At 42.3% G+C, this 24,671-nt stretch overlaps 1 protein-coding gene across 3 annotated transcripts in view; it reads right to left on the bottom strand.

Moving 5' to 3' along the window:
• The window catches only part of LOC147027969 (RNA-binding motif, single-stranded-interacting protein 3-like), an 870,038-nt gene that overhangs the window by 600,339 nt on the left and 245,028 nt on the right, over window positions 1-24,671 (bottom strand). The window contains exon 1 of one of the 3 annotated variants that reach the window (XM_085877868.1): window positions 15,414-15,430. The exons of the other annotated variants lie outside the window; for them this stretch is intronic. The gene's annotated coding sequence lies outside the window, so the exon portion shown is untranslated. Of the gene's footprint in view, window positions 1-15,413; window positions 15,431-24,671 lie in introns of those variants that run through there. 3 annotated transcript variants of the gene reach the window in all.

The raw sequence follows: 24,671 nt of genomic DNA, 5'->3' as shown, positions 1-24,671 counted from the left end.
CCAAGGTTCTGAAGACCTTGGCTTGGATGCATAACGAGGGCTGTCCCCAAAGGATGCTGGCATCGTAAGTGAAGTTTCTTCAGAGGGTCGTATTTCTACATCATGCGATAACAATGAATAACTCAAATTATATTCATATCATATAATATAATATAAATAATAATTGAAAACCCAATATATATATATATATATATATATATATATATATATATATATATATATATATATATATATATATATATATATATATATATATATATATATATATATATATATATATATATATACATCATCTTTTGCAGATTTGCAGATTCAGTTGTGACGTAGTTTGGATTTGAAATCGGTGATTCCCCATATGTTGGTGCTGTCTACCAATTTTCTGCAAAGGAACCACAGTCTAATGGCAACATGACCTCATACATCTTTGCTGTAGACCATCAGGGTTAATCACCAGAGACGTGAGAATAGAGGTACCCCGTGCCTTTGCTCAACATTTTCATCGATGTCAAGCATGTAGGTCGTCACATCACCCTTATAAAAGGTCACATCAATACATGCCATTCCTCAATCTGATGTATACACGTAACACTAATTATGGTACCCATTTTCTTTTTACAACCAAAACATACAAAACCCAATTTTGCGATTATCAAAAGATTTACTCGGCGGATAACAATGAAGATTGCAAGTAATGACAATGGCAAGGTCCAATCTAGTTTACATGGCCAGCACATTCGCTGCAAGGATCCCCGAAGCATCAGGCCCGAAAAGAATCTACTCTCGCTGGCTGCACAGCAAGCTCAGCAGTTTGCAGAGGATGGAGTCCCCATGCAAAGCAGGCACTGCGGAGAAATGAGACCAAGCTGCACAATGCCGCACCCTTATCTAAAGAAACACTGCGGCACAACCAAAGCCACATAGGACAATCAAAGACACCGAAAACCCTTCGGATTCCTTCACTTCGACCATGTGGAGGAACAAAGTGAACATTTCATCATTGAGAAACGTCTTATGCTCAATATAGCAATTACTATCAGAATCAAAATGCAACATGTCCTTATAGTGAAATCATCATTATCAATGTACGGTGCGTGTGTATATTCTTTCATCTCCACTAACATCTCGTATCGGTTCTCCCCATTTGATACTCATCGGCTAAAATAATGTGGGGATAGTGGGAGACGAGTTTGAGGCCTCAAAAAGGCACAACAATTAAAAACCCAACCATGTGGTGGATGCCATTCATGTTGGAGGAAAAACAGGAACTAATTTCACATGTAGGGCCAAATGGAGCATGGGACACATTTCTTGTGGGGTGAGACAGATGATGCCCTGAGGTTTGACCCATAAAACCTGTAAAAGTCACATCTAGACAAACATCTACACACTAGCACGAAAAGACACACACATAAGATATCCTGGAATACCACAAGTTTCATGAACCTGTCTCAATCGCTTCCCGAGCCGAAGCCCAGGCACAAAAAGTTTGAGAGACGAACATCAGATACAGCTCGAGGTTTGAAGCATCAAAAGAATAAAAGGTACATCTACATAAGATAGTCATTCTACAAAGTTAGTTTCATCAACCTTTTCCTACATAAAACTGAGATTCTAACATGAAAACCAAAACCTTATCGGATGATTGGGCAGAAATGGCCATGAGAATACCCTGTAGCCCAAAAGGACTGATGGGTAAAAAAAAAAACCACAAAGAAAATAAAAATCGCATAAGTGGTATGCAAATCCAAAGCGCAGGCCTGCCTAACCTGACGACAATGGATTATGCATTGTTGCTGGTGCCCCGCACCAGCTTAAAGGATAAACTGTCAGCGTTTCCAAGTGTTCCCAGAGCAACAGTGGATGAGAATTTCAACATTGGAGAAGGGCATCCCATATTTTCTGCACAGTGGGTATTAAACCATGTAAGGCCGACAAATCGAGGGAATATTCCTTCTCCAAAAACAACTCTGGCATTATGTGGTGAGCCGCAGATGGTTTCGTCAGTCGGTTAGTCAAATGCATCGACAGGCGGCTGTTAAACCCACCTGTTTCCAGCCATCGGATTTCTCATTGCCATTTCTCTTTGATATTGTTTATGAACCTCAGAAAAAAACAACAGATTAAAAAAAAAAGAAAAACAAAAAAAACAACTCGATCATAACAACTTATGAGATCGCATGAGGAGGTCATTGTGAAGGGCGAGGTAAAGATTCCACCTCTCCAAGTCAACCTTCTCAAGACATGAGATATCTGAGATAGGTATGACTCGCCATAAATGAGTAATGCCTTAAAAAAAATTGGCAATTACCCACAAATGCAACTTGGTGGTTAAATAAATTGAAAAAAGCAAAAACAAAGTAAGCACATGGTATCTCATTTTTAGCTCGCCTGTTCGAAGAACAGAGAGCTATAGCGATACCCCCGGCGTGAGCGTGACCGCCAGCGTCAGGGTGAGCATCAGCGTGAGCGTGAAAATGTTAAAGTTTTTGGTGCAAGTTATTTAGAAGCTTGCCATTCATTTAATATTTGGCATGGAGGTTCCTTTGGGGTATATTATTGATGTAGTGAAGTTGAAATTAAAAAAAATAATTCCAAACGTATTAAATTTTTGACCTTAACTTTTTTGTAGCACATCAACGTTAAAGTTTTTGGTGCAAGTTATTTAGAAGCTTGCCATTCATTTAATATGTGTACTAGGATGCTGATATTTGGCATGGAGGTTCCTTTGGGGTATATTATTGATGTAATGAAGTTGAAATGAAAAAAATAATTTCTAATTTTTGACCTGTTTTGAACTTTTTTGTAGCACATCAACGTTAAAGTTTTTTCCTTTCTAATGTTTTTATCCACCACACTATTTTTTACTGATTACAATATACAAATACATATATTACTTTAAAATTATTTGGATCAGACTTCACTGCAATGCTTTATTTAAAAAAATATTATTAGACTAGTCTTTTAAAAACGATAAATGTATAAACAGGCGAGCATTGGGTGGCTTTGACACCAACTCTGGTTAAATACACAATAGCTTTATTCAATTCTGATATTTCAAATTTCAATCGACTACCGCATTTTCAAATCACCCGCCTCCTTCGATACCACGCACCTGGGGGAAAGGGGGAAAATGCTCCAGGAAAATTTCAAAAACGTGTAACCCGCACACGGGTATAACCCGCAAGCCAGCTTTCCTCTCCATATGACCAGGAGATATTATATGCGATCTCCATATTTCCAGAAGCCGACATGGCTCTGTTGTCAAGGGGCCATTCAAATATTACATAATGTATTTGTTGCCCAAATATGACACCCCCAGTCCCCATAAGGGCTCCGTTATGCTTCAACAGACACCACATAAAATACCGTATTACGCAACGCTTGATGAAGAGCCCCCTCCCCCCCCCCTATTTTATACCTTAATCCTGAGATGCCATTTATCCTGTTACTTTTTCAGTTTCTACGAACTATATTTGAAAAAGTAAAGGCGGTACAGTTTCCATCAATAAGATCAGGGAACAGTCAGAATCCCTGTAATGACGTCATCAGACGAATCCCTCGGAATGATGTAATCGTTTCTAAATATGTTTAATTGCTTTCATTTGCAAATGAGATTAAGTGTGTGTGGAAAAAGCAATGATGGAATAGTCGTCAAAACTGCAACAACAATATTAATTTTCCACTTTTGAAATTTACCTTATATAAAAAGAAAACCACAAAGTTTTTCGTTGTGCTCTCTTCAGGTGAAATTTGCACAAAGTGAATGAGTAATGAAGAAGAACAGTCTAATAGACGCCTATCAACAAAGTCAATTCTGATTGGACGTTCTCTGCTGATGCATCATCACCTCCCAATGGTCTAGGTGGGAAGAGTCTGTTCAGTGTTCTCCCAACAGGCTCCTCCCACCTAGACCATTGGGAGGTGATGACGCATCAGTGGAGAACGTCCAATCAGAATTGACTTTGTTGATAGGCATCTATTAGACTGTTCTTCTTTATTACTCACTCACTTTGTGCAAATTTCACCTGAAGAGCACAACGAAAAGCTTTGTGGTTTTCTTTTTATGATAATGTCCTTCAAAATGTCTCAATTTACCTTTCATTACTATTTCATAACATTTTATATTGTACAGATCTTGGTGATATAAAAACATTTTTTAACGAGAAGGGCACTCGGTAGAGTGCATACCTCCACCACACAATGCCTCAACCAGTAAAACAAATAAGGGCAAATAAATAGTTGAAATATCATGCTCTATATCGTTTTTGGCCCCATTTCTCAAAATAACTTTGAAAATTAAAAAATTCTCATATCCGGATCTGGATTTGGTCTCCAGCAAAATCGAATCAGTTCAACCTTGTCACACACTCAATGTGTCCACCAAGTTTCATCCGAATCCGTCCACAACTTTTTGAGATACTGTGCTGTATATCATTTTAGCCCAATCTCTCAATGGTGAAGAATCACTTTACAAATTAAATAATTTTAGTATCCAGATCCGCATTCGGATCTTCACCAAAATTGAATCAATCTATCCTTGTCGCACACCTAATATGTCCACCAAGTTTTGTCCAAATCTGTCCACAACTTTTTGAGATATTGTGCTATATATATCATTGTTGGCCCTTCTCACAATGGGGAAGAAGCACTTTAAAAATTCCCGTAGTCAGATCCGAATCGTCATCAAAATCTAATCATTTCACCCTTGTCACACTCGTAACCCCCCCCCCCGCCCCCCGCCAAATTTCATCCAAATCCATCCAAAACTTTTTGAGATATCCTCCACAGAAACAAACAAGAAGAAGATGTGGTGCAGAGCACGATACTTGCAAATTTCATGAAACAAATTTTACCTCAAAAATATTTGGTGGTTGAATTAAATGACCAAATATGCAACTCCTCTTCAAATTTCAAGTGAATCAGATGAAAAATGACAATTTTAGAAATCCAGCCTACGTTGACCTTTTGGCCAATGTGGACCTCCAAAATAATTGGTGGTTCAATTCAGTGAAATATATATATGTATGTATATATATATATATATACATATACATATCTTCTTCTTCTTCTTCTTCTTTCGGCTGCTCCCGTTCGGGGTCGCCACAGCGGATCATCCGTATGATCCGCATCGTGATTTGGCACATGTTTTACGCCGGATGCCCTTCCTGACGCAACCCTGGTCGCCTCTGACACAGGGATATGGTACACCTATTTTAACCGGGGTATACACCGGCCCAGTATAATGGTACTCATTTTGCCGACCTTGGAAGGATGACAGGCTGAGTCAACCCCCTGGTGTATTAATTCAGTGGCCCAACGGGGCTTGAACTCAGGACCTTTTGGATCCCAAGCCGCTGCCCTAACCACTGCGCCAACACCAGGATACTATATATATATATATATATATATATATATATATATATATATATATATATATATATATATATATATATATATATATATATAATATATATATATATAATATATCCTCTTCAAATTTCAAGTCAATCTGATGAAAATTGAGGATTTTGGAAATCTCACCTAAGCTGTTGACCTTTTCATTGATGTTGACCTCAAAAATAATTGCCTCGTTGAATTCAGTGACCTAAAATATAAATCTACTTCAAATTTCAATCAATCTGATGAAAATTGGTAATTATAGAAATTTGGCCTGTGTTGACCTTTTGGCCTATTGGACCTCAAAAATAATTGGTGGTTGAATTCAGTAACCTGATACAAAAATACTCTTCAAATTTCATGTCAATCGGATGAAAATTGAGGATTTTCGAAATCTCACCTAACTTGTTGACCTTTTGGTCTATGTTTACCGAAAAAAAAAATACTTGGCGAGTTGAATTCAGTGACCTGAAAAAGAAATCCTCTTCAAATGTCATTTCAATCGGAAGAAAATTGAGGATTTTAGAAAGCCCACCTTAGTCGTTGACCTTGGGCTTATGTTGACTTTAAAATAAATGGCTGGTTGAATTAATTGACCTGAAGTATAAATCCTCTTCAAATTTCAAGTCAATCGGATGAAAATTGAGGATTTTAGAAATATCACGAAAGTTGTTGACCTTTTGACCCATGTGGACCTTTTGACCTTTTGATCCTCAAAAACAATAGGCTTCTTCCTTTTGACAAACTGTACCATCTGGTGAAGTTTCGTAAAGATTGGTTTAAAATTGTGACCTGGAGGCGACAAACAGTAAAACAGACAGACAGACAAAATAACAAGAAAAAGACGTCGTGCTTACTGGCAAAATCAACCCCCCCCTCCAAAGGTTGCCATGGATACATCAAATTGTCCATTTCATTAAAATTTAATTTCACAATATTAATCACAAAATCGATTGACCAAAATACTTGAAAAATCTTCGATTTTGCAAGTAACAAACAGAGAGAGGTGGAAACATAAACCTCCTTCACCTTTGGTGGCGGACGTAATAAAGGATGCCTGGAACAAAGTTGTCTGATTCATTCAGCATAACATAACGGCACTGGAAACACCTCCCCCCCCCACTCCCTACCTTTCCCCTCCTCCCTGTAACACTCCATAATCCTTGGACATAGATTCCTCATGTATTGGGCATTTTACATATCTCATGGCAAACAGAAGACTAGGACTTTGTGGGCTTTCAGAAGGACAATTTACCAACAACTTAAATATTGTTACGTTTGAGGGGGGGGGGGTATGCATTCAAAGGGTAATTAGGATGTTTAATTAGGTATGCCATGCTGTTCGAGTTTACCAGGATCTCGATGTAATAAGTAGTAATTCAGTGGTGATAAGTTGTCTAGTAAATGTTCATTTCTTCAAGGGGGAAATGATAAATGTCACGTAATTAGATAGGGACACGGGATAGGGTAAGTGTGTCTGCGTAAACCCCTTTTGGTATTCTCTGAAGACTGGCCGTGACGTCACAGGACAGTACAGCGGATGGCTCTGCCCCGTGATCACGATTGGCAGAAGGCAATGGCGGTGGGCCAATAAACGGCTCGATTGGAGGTGACGAGGGCAGAAGGATAAAAAGGTTCTGTTCGGGGTCGAAAAGGAAGAAGAAGAAGATTACAACCAGAACGCTCGTGTTTTTTTGGTGTGGAACCTGTGCTGGCAGAGAGCGTCCTGGTTGCTGTGCTGAGTTGATCGTGCTCTTGATCGTGCCTGGGAGCCTTGCCGAGCCTCGCCTCGGTTGGCTCTGGGGTTCTGCTGACTCGGAGTGCGGGGTCGGGCGGACCTGCCTCCCTCTCCTGCTCGCGGCTTGGCGCGGGAGCTGGTTCCCTGGCGGCTGTGGGCGGACTTGGGCCAGGACCAGGAGATCGACAGCACCGCGGTTTCTCCTGCCCCCCCCCCCCCCGGCGAGAGCAAGGCCGGCTCGTCCGGCGCCGATCCAGGGACAGTTGCGTCCACACCACGGTCCAGCCTGACCACCAGAGATAGCTACGTTTTGTGTGTGTGTGTGTGTGTGTGTGTGTGTGTGTGTGTGTGTGTGTGTGTGTGTGTGTGTGTGTGTGAGTGTGTCTGTGTGTGTGTGAGTGTGACTGTGTGTGTGTGAGTGTGTGTGTGTGTCTGTGTGTGTGTGAGTGTGAGTGTGAGTGTGTGTGTGTGTGTGTGTGTGTGTGTGTGTGTGTGCTTGGCGCCTTAGAAGGCGATTCTTGCCGAGTCTTGTTATTCCTGGTGAAAATAAAAAAAGAATAAACATCATCAACTCAGTGAAAAGTGACTCGTGCCACCTTCCTCGTCCTGTTTGCGGTAGAGCGATTAAAACCGCAGTCTTTGGGTTATATAAAAATAAATCACCTCCATCGTTTCGGCTCATTCTACGTTGGTGGGACTGTTCAAGTCCCGTGGACGTCACAATATGGTAGTTTGGAATTAGAAATACAGTGCATGTGTACGTAAAATATATGAAATAACTGCAATTATAGATATTACAATTAAACTTGCAAAAAAAAAAAAAAACGCCTCTTTTTGTATCTCCTTGATAATTTACGGAAATTTGACCCCCTGTGGTTATGTCACGTGCTGTATGGTAAATTCTGCACCGTTTAACCCACAAACGAGTATAGCCCACATTTGTAATTTTTTGAACTTTTTTTTAACGTATAACCCACAGGTTATTTGTGTGAAAATACAGTGGCACAGTCCACCCGCTCTCCAAGGGAGCAGCAGGAAGGGTCATGTTATTATCCTCTCTGGGGTATATACATTACAGTAGATATCAGCTTGGGTCTGTTCGTTTGTGAGGGACGTGATAAGGATGCAACGCCTCAAGAACGTCGGGTTTCCTCCGTTTCAGTTTAGTGTTAAATAGCAGTATCAACTGTTTAAAAAGGCAATCATACGTGTTTGTCGTTTATACTCATTTACTATTTACTTCTGGTAGGAGTATCCCACGAGACGCCACGATAGGCTATTTATACATATTAAAAACAACAACACCCAAGACTTTTGGAGAAGTCCATGCCAATCACGAAGTCGACTCTCGGCTGAAGCAGGAACCAGTCGCACAAGAGTGTGATGAATACTGCAGGAAGATGCTGGGCTTTTTGTGCCATCTGATCACCATCTGGTGTGCATCAAGTTTGTCACAAATTTTTCTTGTCACAAACAAATCCCAATTTTTCTTGAAGACCCTAATACCAAAACGGCAGAAACTTTGACATCAGATCGTTATCTTCACATGCTGAAGTTATATCCATGGAACAGGGTGAGAAATCATGAAAATATGTGAAATCAAGATGGAGCCACATCCCCCACACTTCAAATTAATATCTCGCTTGGCTGAGGAAAAACTTTCTGAATCACCTAATCAGTCACAGATATTAATCCCGAGTCCCCTATATCTCCCTGCCCACCCCCACCCCCGAATTGGCACCAATGGATTATTATTTACGAGCAAATACCACTAGTGAGGTCCTTGAGGAAATTACCGTTACACACTGGAAGAAAGCATGGGCTTTTGGATTTCGATAGAGCTGGTCAGAAGAGTAAATGTTATCCGCGGTTACACGAACACCATCCTGTGATGCATGCAGCAGATCTGCCGAAAATTCTTCTCTATAACCACATCCATTTTCTCCTTTTTTGCAGTGGAGGCACTGGGAACGCCCTGAATATGCTCCTTTTTTCCTTGGAGAAACGCGGAAAGCACAACAAAATGGTGGCGTCGGAGGGCGAAAGAGACGATTTTGAAACTTTTTTTTCCGCCGATTTGGTAAATTCTGACGATTTCTGCCAATCAACATCATGAATTCGGTACGTATGACGAACGAACATTATTATATTTCCACAATGGCGTCTACTTCCTGTTTCTCATCCAGTCCAACGTAATCTTGTCACCTTCACTCAGTGGATGTTAGCTGGATGCGAAAGGGCGTGGCTCATCAAGGAATTCGAGACAGATATACGCGGCGACGTAGACTGTGAGAGCGACCATCACGAGCAAGCTTCCGCTGCACAACAGAGGTTCTGCAGGCATCTTGAAGGCCAATATCAGACAATTATTAGAATGGGCAACCCAATCGAAGTGGACTGTGCTGAGTTAGTGACCCTGAGCAGAGACTGTGCCCCAGACGACTGTGGTAAACTTGAGAGCATTGGAAAATGTTGGGAAAGACCAATACAACGACTATGTCCAAAGTGTACGACATGTGACCGTTCAATCCATGACCCGATTAAACACAAAAAAATCACCATCTCCACCAAAACGAAGAAGAAACCAGCATCGATACAAGGATTCAAAATCAAACTACTGAGAAACGATTTGAAAATATTCACACAACTCTACGTCGCTATCCAACATTGAAATGGGAATATGAAGGTATTCTTCAGACGTGAAACCTGTCCATTCCAGCCATCTTTAACCAACTTCGAAAATTTGAAGATCGGAAAGAAATCAGACCTCGTAAAGTTCCTGCAGTTCGACGGCAATCCAGAGCCACACTACAGCTGCAAGGTCATTGATGGCGCAGTAATACTACATGCATTGAAACCCAAAGGGGCGAAGACTTTCAGTGACTACGCCAACCAAGCTTTCATCCCATATATCAAACAGCAGCGATGTCAGAGGGTAGATATTGTGTGGGATACATACTATCCTGACAGCATCATAGAATGTGCAAGGTCGAAACGCGGAGAAGGCTTGCGACAAAAAGTTTCTGGCGGTACTGCATTGCCGGGAGACTGGATGAAGTTTTTGCGCAATCCGAAAAACAAAGAGGAACTCTTCAGTTATCTGAGCACGGAGGTCATAGCAGCGAGGGAGAAGGGTGTGGGAGAGAAAGAGGGAGAGAGTGAGAAGGTAGATGGGGAAAGAGAGAGGAGAGAGGAGGGAGAGGAGAGAGGAGGGAGGGGAGAGAGGAGGGAGGGAAGGAGAGAGGAGGGAGGGGAGGAGAGAGGAGAGAGGAGAGAGGAGGGAGGGGAGGAGAGAGGAGGGAGGGGAGGAGAGAGGAGGGGAGGAGGGAGGGGAGGGGAGGAGAGGGGAGGAGAGGGGAGGAGAGAGGAGAGAGAGGGGGAGAGAGAGGGGGGAAAGAGAGAAAGGAGAGGGGGTGGGGGAAGGGAAGGCAACGAAGTGGTGAGAAGAAGGGAAGGCAGACGTGTGGTGGATCGTGAATTACGATTCATACTGTCCCATTGAAATGCATCTGCAAAGAATAACAGGGAAGATGGAAACAAAATAATGTCTGAAATCCATTTTCTACTGGTCATACGATACATACTGCCCAGAGACAAACACCACCCAGGCAAGGCTGGAGTCAAACACAGCCCAGACACATCCAGAGACAAACCCCCGTCCAGACATAAACACCGCCCGGACACGTTCGGAGACAAACACACTCAGACGCATCCGAAGCCAACCTGTCCAGAGACAAACACTTCTCGGACACATCCGGAGACAGACTCCTGTCTGGACACATCCCAAGATAAACTCCAGTCCAGACATAAAAACTGCCCAGATGTGACCGGAAACAAATACTGCTCAGACACGTCCGGAAACAACCACCGTCCAGACAGAGACAGAGACAGAGACAGAGGGAGAGGGAGGAGGGAGCTGTACTGTATTGGGAGGGGTTAAAGCAACGATGGGACAAAGAGAGAGAGAGGGGTGGGGTGGGGGAGTATGTTATGCTTTATGAGCAAAAAACCACACACACACACACACACACACACACACACACACACACACACACACACACACACACACACACACACACACACACACACACACACACACACACACACACACACACACACACACACACACACACACACACACACACGCAAGGCCGATATCGGCAATTTTTCGGGAATCAGCAGGTTGGAGTCAGTGTGATTACAGACAACAGCAAGTAAGTACTGTATGCAACCCAGAAACCTTGATTAGCTTTCACTGAAAAACAATGTTGCATTTATTTAGACATTTCAGGGATACGTTCACGAACATTATTCCTTAAAAACATCTGCGTTTGACGGGTGGAAAATAATTTAGCTCGGTAATTTACAAAAGATGTAAATACAGCAAACAGCTCAGAAATTGGGTGTTATTTCAAAACTCGCTCAGAATGACAGAACATGAACCACTTACTCAGGATGATGGAGCATGAAACACTCGCTCAGGATGACGAAGCATGAACCACTCGCTCAGGATGACAAAGCAAGAACCACTCGCTCAGGATGACAAAGCACGAGCCACTCGCTCAGGATGACGAAGCACGAGCCACTCGCTCAGGACGACGAAGCACGAGCCACTCGCTCAGGACGACGAAGCACGAGCCACTCGCTCAGGACGACGAAGCACGAACCACTCGCTCAGGACGACGAAGCACGAATCCACTCGCTCAGGACGACAAAGCACGAATCCACTCGCTCAGGACGACGAAGCACGAATCCACTCGCTCAGGACGACGAAGCACGAACCACTCGCTCAGGACGACGAAGCACGAACCACTCGCTCAGGACGACGAAGCACGAATCCACTCGCTCAGGACGACGAAGCACGAACCACTCGCTCAGGACGACGAAGCACGAACCACTCGCTCAGAACGACGAAGCACGAACCACTCGCTCAGGATGACGAAGCACGAACCACTCGCTCAGGATGACGAAGCACGAAGCACTCGCTTAGGATGACAAAGCATGAACCACTCGCTCAGGATGACAAAGCATGAACCAGTTGCTCAGGATGACGAAGCATGAACCACTCGCTCTAAATGACGTGGCGCGGCAAAACCGTCCATAGTGAATGAAAGATTTTCTCAAAGTGATGTTGCGCAGTACCGCTATCGACTGTCAGGTTCTCGGAAAATGGCTTAAGCACTCAAGCAAGCACTCCAGTCAAATGGTTGACAAGGAACGGCTGGCCAAGCTGTGGCTACATACTATATAGGATACCTTTATCTTTAAAGCCGGTCTTCACCACACCCACAGCAGTTAAAGAAATTAAATGAATTCGTTCAGATAATGACTTTATCCACAAAAGAGTTGCTGTTTAATGTAGAACAACCTTGGAGACATCATAAAGATGTCCCATTAAATAATCATTGCAGATCATCTGCCACGTTGCCTGCTCGTCTGTGCATGCGTCATGTGTTACGTCGGTTCGAGTTCCGCGCAAAAGGCCCGGTCACACCTTGACGTTTTAGCCAACGTATGCCGATTTTTGAATTTTTTTTCTAAAACGCTGGCACACGTTGAATACATTATGGGTAAGTTTTGATAACATTGAGAGCACGCTGAAAAACACTGCCATACGTCATTGTACGCTGGCTTTAAACGTTGTACTTTTTGGTTGTCCTCAAATGTTTTCATGCTTGAAATTTCACGACGTATGCCGGCGTATGACTCACACGTTCCGCTACGCTGGCCACAGGTTGTATGCACGGTCTGCGATCGTTGACAGACGTCAACACATGCTACTTGTAAGTTAATCATAAGTTGAGACACGCCGAGGTAATGTTTAGCGTACCCGAAACTTATTTCTAACCTATGATTAACGTGTTGTTGGCACGTTACGCGATCGTTGCCACACATCGACAGACGTTACTTTTAAGTTACTCATAGGCTGAAAGACGTCGGTATAATGGATCGTCCTTGCGTCAGCGTCCACGGCCACGGCCAGGACACTTATTTGCAGCATTCTTCAAACTTTTCTTCGGCATGACGAGGATGTTCACACTTCGATGTCTAGTTTGGCTATCATTCCAATTGTCCATCGGCAGCGTCTAGTTAAAATAGTCGAGTTTGAGCGTTTTAACACGTTCAGAAGAAACGATTAAAATTTCCAAACCCCAGCGTCAAAAAACAAAGGCGAGTGACAGCAATTTAAATCGTTCATTGTAAACAATGAAAATAGCTGAGTGGTACCGTTTAAAAGTCGTTGAGTGTAAAAAAAAATCCAATTGTTGAGCGCAAGCGTCTACTTTCAATAGTGGAGATGCAGCCATTTAAATCGTTGAGTTTATCATTTAAATCATTAAATCGTTAAACGCAAGGACGATCCCTCATAACCCACACCCTCCCCCTCACACTCACCTACTAGTGCCAACATGAACAAACTACTACTAATACTAATACTAATACTGATACTGATACTGTTACTGCTGACATGGACATCGACTCAAAAAGGAACTCGAAAACACTGTTGGGTTCCCCTTTTATGAACACCATTTTTATATACCAATTCCCAAAACCGCTGGGAACACGTCTTTATATGGCAATTGTAAGCTAGAAACACATTCATTTTTTTTTTTTGTCGACCGGAAGACGGCATTGGAATACGTCTACATACGTCGATGTGTGTTGGGACTACGTAAAGAATTGGTTCAAAGCACGTCAAACACAAGTTAGAAATAAGTTTCGCGTAAAAAAAAGACATTACCGCGACGTGTTTCGACTTATGAGTAGCTTATAAGTAGCGTTTGTGGACGTGTGTAAGCGTCCACATATCGTGTGTAAAACTTATCCCCATCGCATGCGGAACGTGTGTCATACGCCGAGTACGTCATAAAATTTTGAACATGTTTAAAATTTCTTGACGTACTCTACTTACTACGACGTATGATAGCGTACTTTAGCGTTCTACTCACGTATACCAAACTTACTCATACCGTATTTGACGTGCCCCAACGTTTTAGACACATTATTCTTAGGTCGGCATACGCTGGCAAGATCGCCAAGGTGTGACCGCGATGTTGACACTTCCATTTCTACGGCAGTTATGATTCAAATCGTTGTGCATCAGCCTTTTAATAGGCTACGTCACGACATCGTCGGCGATGCGTGCAGCGCGCTATGCCTAAGTTAGACTATCGTTGGGCATAGGTTGTGTAGGCCGACAACAGGTTCAGCATTCGTTGGTATAAGTTATCTATAACACAACGAAATGTTCCGTGTCCGTTACCAATGCGTTATACATAAGACCAAGTCGCTATGAATACGTCCGAATCTTTAAAAAAAAACCATCAAAAGTTCAACGTAAGCCAGCGTTTTACATACATTTTAATACGTTGCCATCGCTGGCTAAAACGTCAAGGTGTGACCGGGCCTAAACGTTATAACTTTATTTCACCAGATTTGCTTTGTTTCCCTGTAGAGTGCCTCATGAAACCTCCGAAAATATAGACACAGATCTGGCAGACCCACCCTATGGATAAGCAGTCCCTCTGGGGGAGAGTCCAGAGGGCACGATGTCAAGAAGTGAATGCATTAAATCATATAGCTCAATGAAGCTCGTTAATTTTAGCACATTCTTAAATCATTTGTTCACTCAATATAATTGTCCAAACAGTAGAAAAAAGATGAGTTTTATGCTTTGAAAAGTAGACATTTTTGTGTGTATGTATGAAGAAGGAGGGACCAGAGCCCTGCTTGTTGTAAGAAAAATAGGTATATTGGCTTAGTTATAAGTCTCGTTATTTCTTTAAATTATCAGATTTCACCACAGATTTCCACACTTATTTAATCCGGACAATATCCGATCCTGAAAGCCAAAATAATATTTCGAAGATATACTTTAAATAGTCCATGAGAGTAGATAGTGGGAAAATGCACAGACACAGACACGCACGCACACGCACACGCACACGCACACGTCACTCCACTCCAAGAACACACACACACGTCACTCCACTCCAAGAACACACACACACGTCACTCCACTCCAAGAACACACACACACACGTCACTCCACTTCAAGAACACACACACACACGTCACTCCACTTCAAGAACACACACACACACGTCACTCCACTCCAAGAACACACACACACGTCACTCCACTCCAAGATTTGCTATGCTCACTCCAAGATCCTAATTTGAAAATTATAGCATGGACAAAAGCGATACACCCAGCAATTCATAGTTACGACAAACTGGCATTCGATAATATGACTGAGGAAAGTGAAAAAAAAAACCTTTCTCTTGAAGAAATTTTTGCGGCCTACTCCAAGTCAAGGCATTGTTGAGCAGGCCAAAAAACATGGCGGCTTCAGACCCCAACGAGATTACCCTGGATATGCCTTAAGACCCCCATTGAAAGCGGTGACCGAGGATGTGCCTGATAAAGGTTAATATGGAATAGGCGAAGCCGAGAAGCGAATGTAGAATTCTTCTTACATTCGCTTCTTAAATATATTAAATTAAACAGACTTTTTGCGATGAAGAAAATAAATATTACCTGACCTTCACAACAACGACACCGCCTAGAATATGATCTCATCTGAAAAAAAAAATCCTCAACATTACCTTCACAACAACAACGACACCGCCTAGAACATGATCTCATCTGAAAAAAAAATTCCTCAACATTACCTTCACAACAACAACTACACCGCCTAGAACATGATCTCATCTGAAAAAAAAATTCCTCAACATTACCTTCACAACAACAACTACACCGCCTAGAACATGATCTCATCTGAAAAAAAAATCCTCAACATTACCTTCACAACAACAACTACACTGCCTAGAACATGATCTCATCTGAAAAAAAAAATCCTCAACATTACTTCTTTTTTGAACGACAACTACACCGCCAAGAACAGGATCTCATCTAAAAAAAAAAACAATATTACCTCAACATTACCTTCACAACAACAACTACACCGCCAAGAGCAGGATTTCATCTAAAAAAAAAAACAATATTACCTCAACATTACCTTCACAACGACAACTACACCGCCTAGAACAGGATCTCATCTAAAAAAATTAATATTACCTCAACATTACCTTCACAACAACAACTACACCACCTAGAACAGGATCTCATCTAAAAAAATATATACTAGATTGAACGTAGTATTCTTCTTACTGTGGTGTAGTTTGCGGGCATGCAGGGCGGGGCATGATGAGGGGAGGAGTGGTCGTGGTGGTCATCGTGTCTGCCGGGATATAAGGTGTGCGCGCCGCCTGAGGCGTTGTAGTAATGCTGGAGTCGCCCGGCTCGTGAGTGTGCTGAGTACGCAATAAAGGAGAGCCGCGGGCAAAGTACGCCCGCGGGCAAAGTACGACCGCGCTCGCGCTTGTGCAACACAGCCCGGCTCGACTGTTCCCCCGCTCGTGTCTGCCTGCTAAGCATCTTCTATCACTACACCACACTTACATTCGCTTCTGACTTTACCTATAACTTGTTCACAACTGTATACGCAATTTCCGGTTACTTCGGCCTGGATTCGGGATCAGCGATCAAATAACATAAATCACGATTAAAAATTATTTTTTGATGATGCGGGAGATATCTTTATTAAAATCAGTGGAGGAAATATACAACATGTCTGATATTATTTGGGTCTTTCATGTCTCCGACGATGCCTTTATCTCCCGGCATGCATCATTCCCCATGACAAAAACCGGAAACAAAAAAAAAGCAGAAACAAAACAAAAACGGAAGCAAAAGGGTCATAGGCAACGACACGGATTCACAATTGCCAGGGTATTGTGTTGTTGTTGTTTCCTATTCTCTCATGTGCACGCGTTAAGTATGAAGCTCACTGCATTCGCTATAATTAAATAAGGCATGCGTCAATTATCTTCAAAAGGGGTGTTTTAATTAACCCAAACACTCAATTTTCACTCATGCACTCCCTTGGAGTTTTCTTTGTGTGCATACAAAGTTCTGCTTGGTTTCATGGTTTTGGAGTTATGGAGGACACACGCACATGCACACGCACACACGGACAAAGGGAGAACGTTTCAGTTGAAAACAACTACAATTGCTGATTTAAAAGATGCAGTATTTCAGATCATCACTGAAGACGCACAAGACACCCTTCGAAAAGCGATATGTAACCTGTTGCTGTGAATAAGAAAATGCATAGAACAAAAGGGAGGTCATTTTTTTCCATCCATCCATTGGAGGTCATATTCCATCCATTCCATTGGGACCACACTCTATGCAGAGCATCAGTACTGCCAGAGCAGTCTCCGAGGCTATTGGGCACATTCTTGGACAGGTCACCACTCTAACAGAGCATACTCAAATGGCTCAATCATCCCAGCAAGCTGGTACTCATTTTGCCAACCTCAGAAGGATAACAGGCTGAGTCAACCCCACCTGGTATTAATTCAATGGCTGAGCAGTATTTGAACTCAGGACCCTAGGATCCCAAGCCCACCACCCTAACCATTCTAGGATCCCAAGCCCACCCACCCTAACCATTTTAGGATCCCAAGCCCACCACCCCAACCATTCTAAGATCCCAAGCCCACCACCCGAACCATTCTAGGATCCCAAGCCCACCACCCTAACCATTAAGCCAACACCAGGCATATCAAGGTCATATTGAGCACTTTGTTTAAGTCTTAAAACTTGATTATTGTACAAATACTCCACATTTTAAAATAAATCATATCTGTCACTGTCATAAATGCCACCAGAAGTCAGCCATGACTTGACAGAACTACATGACTCGGTCCCTGGTGTCAAATTACGATTTTTTGTTTAATTTACCATTTTTATGCCACTCCCTCGCTCTATAAGACCATGTTCGATCTGGAGTTTGTACAAACAAATAAATCTAAAGAGAGGTCGATATATACATTTTCCTCCACCAGCATGACAGTGCAATGGAAAGTGTAGTCCTTAGACAGCTAAAATGTGCTAAGTGGTATCGAACAAGAGTTACTACAAAGACATTAACTACAGGTCCTCAAACATCCTCTTTCTGGGCCAACCATGCTCTCACCAACAATTGGGGAAAACACATCATTGCCATGTACACCACGATACCGGGTCCACTCTCCAATGTGTGCCAACTGCAGCTATCGACTTGAACTGCACTCGTTGTGAAATAACGGTTTTTAAATCGTCTTCGCTGGAAAGAAGAGAAGGATAAGGGCAGTCTTCCATAGTTCCATGCGATATCGGTTCTGGCGATTCGGTGCTTTCTGAGCAACTCTTCAAACCATGTCCAAAACTACCATACATTTAGAACCAACAATACTTGATGCCCGTTATCAAATGGTATCTATGGTAGTACATGGTGTGGAAAATATTCCAATTGGTGAGACCTTGTGCGACGATTCATCCAGCTGCTTGGAAGAGCCCTTTGCAGAGTTTACATTAAGCAAAATTTTCGAGGTAGTCAGAAATGGGGCTCTCAACTTCAGCTTCATTTTTACACACAGCTTAAGTACTGGCCTAACTAATTCAAACAACGCACTTCAATCCAAGCGTGACCACCCACAGTACTCTTGAAATAATGCAAAGAGAAGAGAACCTTTTGTATATTTTTCCAGCTTGGATAATTGAAACTTGAAAGCACCTGGCAGAGAAGAAATGGCGTGTGAAAATATGGCTCAGCTGGTATCTTGTAGAATTGCAACTGCTGGGGTGACAATCAGATTCAAATACAAACACAGCAACTGCCATTTTTAGGCTGGATGTCTCGACTGTTCGCACCTGCTTGTGGTTACTTCAGATCTCGCAACGCCTCTTGTAAAATAATTAAATAAATAAACAATGGACCATTACATACCAGCCCCATGATGGTGACAATATAAAATCACTGGGTACACCAAGCAAGATCTGCATCATAGGATGGGATTGCCCATTAAAACCAAAATAACCACAAAGTGTCTATTTGATGCTCTGATGACCTTAGAGATCAACAGACGCACAAGATGACAAAATTAATGTTTGTCAGATAAGGCATACTTCATAGAAACTTGAGGTTTGGTCCTCAGAGCTGCCGGTTTGACTTTCTGAATGTGCCATGATCTCAAACAAAAATCTATCTTTCTCAAAAAATCTATCATTCTGCTTTGGTGGACAAGTACAATGAAGGATAGAATCAACAAGAGGTTGATTGAAGTATGTTAAAGGCCATGTGAAACAAGGAGAAGTTGACATTTTGGGCAATAACCCTTCGTTGGACTCCCTTACTTTTTCTCTGACGAAGGGTCAACAGCCCAAATGTCAGCTTCTCCTTGGTGGAGGAACATTCTCCAATTCCGTCCATCAGTCTGAACCTTTCATCTTTCTTCCTCCTGCTTGTCTTTGGTGAAAAACGTCTCAAAATTTCGTTAAAATTCCTCCTCTAAATAGATACCTGCAGTGCCATGTTAGAGGGGAAATCTTGGGCTCTTTTCAAACTCAAGGGGCTGTTTTCATTCCCATTACGAATGTAGCCCAGCAACAAAGAGGAAAGTCAGACGACGAAATACACACCAGATTGCACTGCAGACCGACACGGCACGAGCACGATTGATGCCATTACTGTCAAAAAGATTACACGATACATGTCAAAATAGCTTTCACCTCAGGTCAGGGGATGTTAATCAGGACGAAATTCAAATTGTGTTCAAAATACTTTTGAAAATACATGAATACAAAAAAACCCCCAAAAAAAACACACACACACACACACACACACACACACACACACACACACACACACACACACACACACACACACACACACACACACACACACACTTTGTGCTTTCATATCAGTTCCTCACAATTCTACTTATTTATTGGGCAGAAACGGATATTCCTGTAAATATAAAATACTATTTAAAGGATTGCTGTAAATAATGTTAATTTCACAACATCCTATATTAAAGTTTATTTCAAATGTAAACCTCGATATAGTTCCTTTACCTAAAGTAAGAACCTCAACCTAAAAACGTAACTAGTTTCCCGACCACACAGATCATCAGCTGGGCTCTTCCTCAAATTTTTGATTCTTTGTCAGATAAGGTCCACCACCTCGACATCACAGGTCCACATCACAAAATTACCTACATCAGTAGATCCACAACATCGACAATGGGTCCACATCAGTAGATTACCTACAACAATACAGTAGATCCACAACATCGACCATGGGTCCACATCAGTAGATCACCTCCGAGGTCCGTTTTAAAAGTAACGGGACTAACTTCACAGAAATTTTATTCCAAAACATATATTGAAATCACAGCTTGTCCCCTTCAAAATAGTCTCCTTCCAGTTTCACACACTTGTCCATCCTCTTCTTCCACACTTCGATGCACCCCCGGAAGGCTTCTTCTGGAATCATCTGGAGCTCCGTCGTCACGGCCCTTTTGATGGCCTCCACATCAGGAAATCGGGTCCCCTTGATCACCCCCTTGAGCTTGGGGAATAGGAAAAAATCACAAGGGGCCAAGTCTGGTGAATACGGGGGTTGCTCCAGAGTTGGCATGTTCCTCTCCGCCAGAAACTGTAGGATGCCCAGGGCACTGTGAGCAGGGGCATTGTCATGGTGGAGCACCCAGACGTTGTTCTCCCACAGATTCCTCCTCTTGTCCCGGACTGATCTCATGAGGCGCCGGAGGATATCCTTGTACACGTATTGATTCACTGTTTGACCCTGTGGTAGAAACTCCAAGTGGACAATGACCTTGATGTCAAAAAACGCGATGAGCATCACCTTGACTTTCGACTTTAACATCCTTGCTTTCTTTAGTCTTGGTGATGCCGGAATTTTCCACTGACGACTCTGCCGTTTGGTCTTGGGATCATATTCGAATATCCACGATTCATCGCCAGTATTGACTCTCCCGAGCAGGTCTGGATCGTCCTCGAGGTGCTCGATAGTGTCTTGACAGTCAGTGACTCTTTGCTGTTTCTGGTCCTCGGACAACAGCTTGGAGACCATCCTTGCGCACACCTTGTGCACTTCGAGATTTTCAGTGATGATGCTCCAGACAGTGTCCTTGTTGATGGAAAGTTCCTCAGCAATCATCTGCACCGTGAGTCGACGATCTGCGTGCACCATCTGCTTCACACGCTCGATGTTGTCCACCGTTCTGCTCTTTGAAGGTCTTCCAGACCGTGGATCATCTTCAATCTCCCTCCTGTCCCTCTTTGAACCTCTCTTTTGCATAATAGACCAAAACACACACACACATGCGCACACACACACACACACACACACACACACACACACACACACACACACACACACACACACACACACACACACACAGACAACTTCAAAAGTTATTATATATTGGGATTTTTTTCGAAAAATAATTGCTAGAAAGTTTTTTGGAACAAAAAAAAACAACGATACATCTGTTGATGTAAAAAAAAAAAAAAATTTTTAATCAACATTTAATATCTACAAGTAACAGGTACAGAAAGCAGCTACTTAGCCCAACATTCCAAAGTGATGTACACACTGAAGGACACTCACCCACTGAAAGTAGTGTTCATTACACTGATAATCCCAAATGGACATTTAATCAGGATACTCTTTTCAAAAGATACCATGGGATCTTTATTCAAATAAGAAAGCACTACCCACAAGCATAACTGCCCAACTTAGCTCAGATGTAGACCACCAAATGGTCTTTATCCAGGACTGCTGGTTGTTTGATATGCTTCTGAGTTGGCCATATATCTCAGAAGAAGACCACTTTATGGTTGAAACGTCAGACATGAGCCTTGCCTGTTACACAGCTAAGCTAAAGGTGGTGCCTTCTGTTTTGAATCTGGATCTTCTTGACTACAACCATATTTTTGTGAGTATGTGGTCTGTAATATCTACAAACTAAACGCAGGTGAGACAGAAGTCTTCAGATGCGTTCAGCCAAAGTGCCTCATGCTGGCACCGGAACAGGACACCAGTATTCTTGAGCTTGCAAGTAAGTGACTGACCGAGTTAAAGATGAGCTTTTACATAAGGAAAAAATATTGTGACCTTCTTAAATTGTATCTTCAGAGACATCTTTTGCTTTCCTCAGAATCACAGGTCTCCCATCTTCCATCTCGAGACCTGACACTTCTGCCTGCAAAGCCACGATTCAATACACCCCTTTTATCCAAGCAACAGGAAAATCAACTAGCTCTTCTTGTCGTGTACCATGTCAGTGGTATTTAAGTCATCGGCCTAATCGATGAACCCATCATTGAAGTGCGTGAGAGGATTAAAACTGCCAACAAAGGGTCGGCTAAAACCGAGCATTTGGCACAAACGGGGCAAACAGCAGTATGGTCAGATAAAGCTAATGAATGAAAAGACAACATGGATAACTAAAAGGGCACTCGGTATGGCGCATACTTCTGCCCGGATCCAGATTCAGAACTTCACCAAAATCGAATCAATTCATCTTTGTCACACACCCAACCTGCCCCACAAATTTCATCTGAATCCGTGCACAACTTTTTGAGATATCCTGCACAAAAACAAGCAAACAAACAAACAAGCAGTCATCGACTGGTACTTACGAAATCGCCAACTTGACCTCTGACCTTGTCTAATAAAATCTGTCTCTAGAGAAGGTTGCGACGCAAATCAGAAGTTTCTACTATGATTCTGTACCAAACCATCAAAAATCAAATGTTTGACCTCACTGTGACCTCGACCTTTGACCGATTTTGACCAAAATCTAATCAGCGCTAGCCATCACCCTCCTGAATCACATGGTGTAATTTGACATTGGTAGCTTCTTCCGTTCTCGAGTTATTGTGCCTACAAACAAACACACACACACACACACACAAACAAACACACAAACAGAGGACGGAAGTCATCAATATACTTACGAAATCTTTAGATTTCGTAAGTAACAAGCAGTCATAGACTGGTACTTACGAAATCATCAACTTGACCTCTGACCTTGTCTCATAAAAGCTGTCTCTAGAGAAGGTAGCGACGCAAACCAGAAGTTTCTACAATGATTCTGCACCAAACCATCAAAAATCGTAACGTCGACCGAAGCAACAATCTCCATTTCTCCATGCAATTATTTAATATTATTTTATCAAAGTCACAAAACCTTAATATTCGGCCATCCACCAACAATCTTTACATAATCCGACGGCTTAGCGAGTCAGGCATGCGACGATAACCTTTATTGGGATAAAAAATTACTTTTAAACACCATCTTTATCGAAAACACCGTCAGTGCGCACACACAAAAACTTTACGTGACTCAACGACGCGTCTGCTCGAGCGCGCTGCACCACGTGACGAGCCGTGACGCAGCGGGTGAAATATTTTTTATACAATCTTAAAACGTCTCCAAATCATCGGATTTTTACTAGAATTTCGACAAGCAAGTGTTAGGCGTCCTAAGCGATTACAAAAACCGAAGACAAAATTAAAATCGAAGTTAAAACCAACTCGTAACTTCGACCGAAGCAAAAAAACTCAATTTCTCCACAAGAATTTACAGAATTATGTTTGACCTCACTGTGACCTTGACCTTTGACCGATTTTGACCAAAATCTAATCAGTGCTAGCCATCACGCTCCTGAATCACGTGGTTTAATTTGACATTGGTAGCTTCTTTCGTTCTCGAGTTATCGTGCCTACAAACAAACACACAAACACACACACATACAAACACACAAACAGAGGACGGAAGTCATCAATATACTTACGAAATCTTTAGATTTCTTAAGTAACAAGCAGTCATAGACTGCTACTTACGAAATTGTCAACTTGACCTCTGACCTTGTCTTATCAAATCTGTCTCTAGAGAAGGTAGCAACGCAAACCAGAAGTTTCAACTATGATTCTGTACCAAACCATCAAAAATCGAATGTTTGACCTCACTGTGACCTTGACCTTTGACTGATTTTGATCAAAATCTAATCAGCGCGAGCCATCACCCTCCTGAATCACGTGGTGTAATTTGTTATTGCTAGCTTCTTCCGTTCTCGAGTTATCGTGCCTACAAACACACACACACACACAAACACACAAACAAGCAGTCATAGACTGGTACTAACGAAATCGTCAACTTGACCTCTGACCTTGTCTAATAAAATCTGTCTCTAGAGAAGGTAGCAACGCAAACCAGAAGTTTCAACTATGATTCTGTACCAAACCATCAAAAATCGAATGTTTGACCTCACTGTGACCTTGACCTTTGACTGATTTTGACCAAAATCTAATCAGCGCTAGCCATCACCCTCCTGAATCACGTAGTGTAATTTGACATTGGTATCTTCTTCCGTTCTCGAGTTATCGTGCCTACAAACAAACACACAAACACAAACACACACACACACACAAACAAACAAACACACAAACAGATGACGGAAGTCATCAATATACTTAAGAAATCTTTTGATTTCTTTTGAAATCTTTTGATTTCGTCAGTAAAAAACAGACAGACAAACAAGAAAGACGTGCATAGCACGATAGTTGTGAAATCCCGAAAACAAATTTGACCTTTAAAACAATTGGTGGTTG

This window comes from Eptatretus burgeri, chromosome 4, assembly GCF_056783735.1.
Source record: "Eptatretus burgeri isolate ZD-2024b chromosome 4, Ebu_testis_v1, whole genome shotgun sequence".
In the NCBI taxonomy this organism is placed as follows: Eukaryota; Metazoa; Chordata; class Myxini; order Myxiniformes; family Myxinidae; genus Eptatretus; species Eptatretus burgeri.
Note: the sequence above shows the minus strand (reverse complement) of the source record. Positions and strands in the feature narration are given on the sequence as shown.